Source organism: Gavialis gangeticus, unplaced genomic scaffold, assembly GCF_001723915.1.
Source record: "Gavialis gangeticus isolate Ggan-Ray unplaced genomic scaffold, GavGan_comp1, whole genome shotgun sequence".
NCBI lineage: Eukaryota > Metazoa > Chordata > Crocodylia > Gavialidae > Gavialis > Gavialis gangeticus.
In genome coordinates this window covers 153,957,823-153,964,005 of record NW_017729032.1, presented here as the reverse complement: position 1 = coordinate 153,964,005, position 6,183 = coordinate 153,957,823, and the positions used below count along the sequence as shown (strand labels likewise).

Sequence of the window (6,183 nt, the reverse complement as noted above, 5' to 3'; positions counted from 1 at the left end):
TTGTAAGCCATATTGGTCTAAAGGAAAAGGCAATCAGGACTCATAGTAGAGATGACATCTTTTATTAGCCCAACAAGATTTTTGCAAAAAAAATTCTTTAATTGCAAGCTTTCAGGCACAAACACCCTTCATCAGGCATTGGAGAACAGATTGTAGAAGTTCTCCTGGGTAGAACTGAAAGTTCATATTTTATAGGATTTCACAGAGGAGTCAATAGATGGAAAACTCCTCTGGGCAGTCAGTTCATATCCCTTGGTAGACGCTAAGCTTTCCAGGGCTGTCTGACTTCCATATCAGCTGGCTCCTTCAGCTACGCAGCCATCTGGCCCAGGAGAATGAAAATCCCATGCTGCCAGTGTGCAGGTTGGCAGAAGACCCCAGAAGAGCAGACTATGGAAGTCCTGGGGTACCAACCTCAGGGTCATGCTTTAGGCAGGTGGCTAAAAGCAAGGCTGGTGAGCTAGAGTACTGTATATTAGAAGTGCAAATGGAAACATTTATACAGTCCCTTCAAGGCAGAAGCAAAACCTGTTTGTTAGGGTTTTAGTCAACAGCAGGAGTGCTTACTCCACTGAGGTGAATTGGCACTCCTTGCATTCAAAAGCCACAGGTCTGCTGCCCAAACTAGAAGGAAATATTTTGTGGCTGTTATCATCAGTATCTTTTGCATTCTGAACATGAGGCCTTTGAAAGATTCAAATCACAATTCACTGCTTAATGGCACGTTAAGGGTGAGAAAATCAGTTTCAGTCTGCTAGGCATCAACGTTTTTGCACCAGTATTCAGTGCTTATAGCACATTGTGTATATTCAGAGGATTGTACAGGAGTTGACTGACTAATAATCCCCGAGTCTGCCAGGGGTGAGTGGTTAGGCCTTATTTTCCTCATCGTACAGACTGCTGAATTAAGGGAGACAGGCTTGCTCAAGACTCCACAGCCTGTCAGTGGTGGAGCCAAAATTAGAATTCAGCAGTTCTTGGCTCTCAGCCGCACGTTCAGTCCTCAAGCTCAGCCTTGCCTTGGTGCTGCACTTTTAAGCAAGCATTCCAGCACTTTGTAATGTAAGTTCCCCCTGTGCTCTGAGAGCGGCCTTTCCAAATGTCAGCACTTACTAAGAGAACACTGCCACGTTCCACTGCATCACAGCAACATCAGCAGATGCCTGCGGCAAAGCAGCCAAGTAAATCACAATGGCTTTTACGCAGCCCCAACCCAGGACTGTCGCGTCAGCATTTTAACAGCTCTCCAGTTGCAATCAGGATAGCCCTACGGAAAGTCTAAGACTGCATTTCTATCACCTGTGCACCGCCAATGACCTACCTTTTCCCCTGTTGTTAAAGTGTGTCTATTTTCATTCCCCTTCTGGCAGAGGTGTCAGCTACAGAAGGTAAGTTTTATGAGTATCCTTTCCCTCTTTCTGTTGTACAGCCAAAATGAATCTAAGTCTTTAAGACCTTGGATAATTACACAAAGTACCATGGGTAACAAATCAGTGTAAGCTTAAATGATACTGAGGCTAACTAGCAATGTAATAGTTCCCAAGGCAATGGCAGTTCACCCCGCACTCCACCTCCCACCTCCCTCTTGCGACTGTGGTCACTGTTTTACTGATGTCGTTTGCTTGGCTTACAATAGCTAATGCCGCACAAAATAATATTGGAATTGCCATGCCAATCTGCTGAAGGACAGAAATTCTGAACAAAGGCAGTCACAGCAGCCTTGACGTCAAACTGGTGCTGTCTTCCCATTTCATACTACGTCAATAGCTTGCAGAATGTAAGGCCACAAGTCACCATCAGTCACTGTTGCCAAGATATTAGTAGGATTTAGGCAGAGCCCTCAACAGTTATAGTGATGAGAAGGAATGCCCTACTCCTTTAAGGGATGCTCTCTAGACCAGTAGTGTAATGAGAGGTGGGTGATCAGGGCACCAGCTCCAGGCAGTTGCTTAGAGGGGGCTCAAGAAGAACAAACACTGCTGCTGCCACCACTAGGTGTTATGCCTCTGTTCTAGGCTACAGCCTTGCATGCTCGTAGCCAAGGAACTACCCTACACTCTACCCACATTGGGCTGGGCTATATAAAGGGAGGAGAAAGCACTTGTGTGCCTAAATGACAATTTCCTAGCCACACACCTGGGTGTTTTTTTGGCCCTGCCTTTGTGCTGTGGTTGTATAAGTGTGTGCATACAGACTTAGCATGCTCAGCAGGGCTACACACTAGCTGGACACAGAGGTGGTGACATGTGCATATAAAGCCAAAAGAACGCCAGGGGAAGGAGAAAGGGGACCCTCCCTTATCATAGCACCAAAGTTGTTAGGGTTTAGTCTTGCCACTGAGACGCTGCCCCTCCATTGTATACAATGAGCAAGGAAACGTACAGTGAGGAAATTTCCACCCAGCTGAAAAACTAGAACCCAGGGCCCTCACCTTTCTAAAGCAGCAGTCATTTCTCTGAGCTGCACACCTTCTAGCTTGTCTTTGTCCTCTTGGCTCCACAGCTCTCCCTCTCTTGCTTTGCAAAGGAGTACTAGAGAGGGTTCTGGATATGCCTAACCTGTGGTATGGTAACTGGAGCAGTGGGCTAGGAAGTCAGAGAGGGACAGGTTTAGACACCTGCTGGGTCAAAAGGCCTAGAACCTAGGCCTACTGCTCCCTGAGTTAGCTCTTAGCCATGCAACTAACTGTAGGAGAGAGACCCCCCTCCCCCCTGGCCCTTCTCCATCTAAAATGGGGTTTTGGGCAGCTACATTTTCATAACTTAGATGCAGGCCAGGCAGGGGTAGAGCAGGGGGTGGAGGAAATAGAGATGCTGCAGGGCATCCTCCTTTGATTTCTGCTGCACAGAAAGTTTAAAACAGGCTTATTGCAGATACTTAGTCTATGGATGTACACCTGCACCCATACCACAAGGGAAGTAGAATTATCAAAATTGCCACTTTAACAGCTAAAAAAAGGGGAGAGAGAGACCCTTAAACTGACATCAGCACATGGCACTTACATTTGGTTGGCAGGGGTTTCTATGGCTCACACATATTGTGCAAAGAGCTGGGCACCTAGGAAAAGCTCACACTCCTAATTCCTGTCTTTTTAAGGAGCTATCAAGCCTCTGCCTCCCTTTCCTTCCCCGATTTCCAAGGATTGCCCCAAAAAGTAAGGACAGCACTGTTGATTTTCACCACCCTTCCTTTCAACACCCTTTGAGAGGATGGGAATAGTTTTATATGTCAGCTGGAAAAAGAGTGCTGGTCATGGATCCAGAATTTTGAGGCTTTCCTTTCATGCCATTGCCTCTGAAGTCACAGGTGTTTTCCTAATCCAGGTGTTTCACCAAACTGGCTGTCTAGAGTTCTTAGGGATGAAAGAACTAATGTGTGCTCCACCTGGTGAAACAGCTCTAGGCTCTGTGGTTTGGTGGAACACGTCAAGAAGAGTTGAAGTTCAAATTAAAAAAAGGTTGTGTGGACAGGATGCTAAAGACAGAGAAGTGATTCCCCTACATCTGTTTGTGACAGATATCCACTGGCTCCCCCTCCCTTTGAGCTCCACTATGGGTATCAGCCTTAAAGGATTTTGGAGTCAGTTAAGGACTCAGAAAACCCTGCCCACGTGAACAACATCCTGCAGCATGTCATTTGAAAGAGACCAAGTAAAGCATATCAGCCACTTTGCTAGGGTGAAGTTACACTTTACATTTAGACCGTACTAGGGGCATTTAAAACATGAGCATCCACACATTAAAGCTTGTTAGTATGTTCTAAGTCCCCTCTAAGTGTCTCAAAGTTACATCACTTCAGATGAGGGTTAACTCTGGGCTGTGCTACCTAGCTCATGTTACACTAACTTCAGTCTGTTCCATGGAGATAAAATTATCAATCTGCAGTCTTCCAACATCCCAGGATGCACCGTACCCAGTCCCCCCGAGCCCCGCCCCCCAGACATCTTGACTCCTAGCCATGCCCCTGCAAGTCAAAGCTATGCAGGCAAGAAACAGTATTAACCCCCATATCCTGCGACTGTACACAACACACTCCAACTTTAACACTGCTTAACATTTCTCAGATCTAATATGGACTAAGTGTATCATTTCACTTCACCCCGGGCACATCTATGCATGCAATTAATGTGAACAAATAAACTCTGGTGCACATTGCTGCATTTACACATACACATACAGCACACTGAGCCAGGTTGGAGCAGCCCTAGCTGGCAGGGGCCCCGGGGGCCAGCCTGCCAGCCAGGGCCTGCTCTCACCTGGCTCAATGTGCTGTGAAGTGGGTGGCTAGGGCACAAGGGTGCTCTAGTGCACAGCTAGCTGGCAGACAACTGCCCCACCTTGTGCCCCAGCCAGTCCCATCAGTGTCTGCACATGTGTTGCAGCAGAGTAAACAACTCTGCCATAGGATAGGGTACAACAAGGCCTCTCTACATCTCTCTTGTCTGTTAGCTACCTGATAGTTTTTCTTATATCCTGTTTCATTTACATATGGAGTCTTGCACAAGCCCTTGTTCCATCTGCTGTTTAGCTCTGCTGTGCTTGCTTCTCTCCCAGGGTGATACCTGAAAGCTTGTCTAAATCTATCCCAACCATGCAGTTGATCCAATAAAAGAAATCATCCACAAAAACTCTTGCTTCTTCCATATTTCCTAGACTATCACAGTTACAACATCACTTCAGGACTACCACAGCAAGCCTTCCTCATTTGCCACAAGGAAGGAAAATCCTGGACATCAGATACCCAAGCTAGCAGTAGAGGAAAGTGCCACTGGGAAACATGTAAGGGAAGACTCCTGACCATGGTTTCCCTAGGATATGCTCTCCTTTGTCATGAACAAGGGTTGGTGGCCCCATCCCACATTGGGAGTTTTGGTGAGCTGTTGCGCAGGGAGGAAGCGTGCTGACCTGGCCCATGACAGCTCAGCAAAACTCCCTATGTGACCCATGGGCCCAAATAATTGCCCACCCCGATCTAGTTGGTCATACCTGGCATGGGCTGGCCATGACCAAGGGACCTGCTGCAAGCCAGACAAAATCCAATGGATCTGGCCCATGGGCCATTTTTTGACCACCCCTGAACTAGATTAAAGTAGAACCAGGGGTGAAACCCACCCCAAAATCCTTTGGGTCCTTGAAGGAATGAAAAAAACAGTCCTTGATCATGAAGTAAAGAGAAACAGGACTAATCAAGACAACCTGGTTTTATTCAGTATTCTCTGTGCCAACATCTGAGGGGTTCTGTGTAGATTTCCAGGACATAAATGCCATGTCTTACTTTGATGCCTAAAAATACCCTGGGATGGATGAATTAGTCTACTGAATCACATTGGTCAGCCCAGATACATTTCTACCTTAGCGCTGACTAAAGGTTATTGGCAAATTCTCCCTTTACCCTGATTCTTGTGAGAAATGAATGGCCTTTGCTATCTTGATCAGTTTATTTCAGTGTGTCACTATGCACTCTGGATTACACAGGACCTCAGGTACATTGCAAAGACTTTCTAATGCCGATTGTACCCTGAACACTGGTGTGTATCTGGAGTCATATTACTGTATGTCATTGCACTAGTGTAGACTAAATTTTAGTAAGGGGGCACAGAATCTGCCCCAATGGAGTTCTAGCAAGTGGGAGTGAACCCTGATCTGCAGGGCACAGGGTGATCTGAAAACAAAGGGCTCACCAGCCCTTAGTCTTACCTCAGTTCCACTCTCCAATGTAAGCTGTATGTGTGGCAGGAAGAGTCCCAGGAGAAGTGTGATTTCAGGAGAGATCTGACAGCGGGGAGAGCCAGCTAATGGCCTAAGTGGGATTGTGCTAATGACAGAGAACTGGGAAATGCTGAGTATTGTACGAAATCCAGGTTTCAGAGGGGGTGAAGGAATTAACATTTGGAAGGTATATAAGTCCTGATACATCGGTGTCTATAAGCAAATCTCTAACTGATGGGGGGTCAGAAAACTGTTCCTAAATGCATACTATTCCATAGATATATGCCAGGTTTCTTGCACTTTCCTCAATTCTGGATTCTGTTGCAGACAGGTTACTAAACTGGATGAATCATTGTTCAGGTCCAGTGGGGCAGTTCCCACATTCCTGTGTTTACAGATACATGCTATCTTTGAAAACAATGTAAGAGCACATGAGAACTTACCTGTCCTGAATCTGATGAGTGTGTCAAAAACA

At 46.3% G+C, this 6,183-nt stretch overlaps 1 protein-coding gene across 2 annotated transcripts in view; it reads right to left on the bottom strand.

Moving 5' to 3' along the window:
* The window catches only part of CNGA3 (cyclic nucleotide gated channel alpha 3), a 56,563-nt gene that overhangs the window by 14,482 nt on the left and 35,898 nt on the right, over positions 1–6,183 (bottom strand). The window lies entirely within an intron of this gene.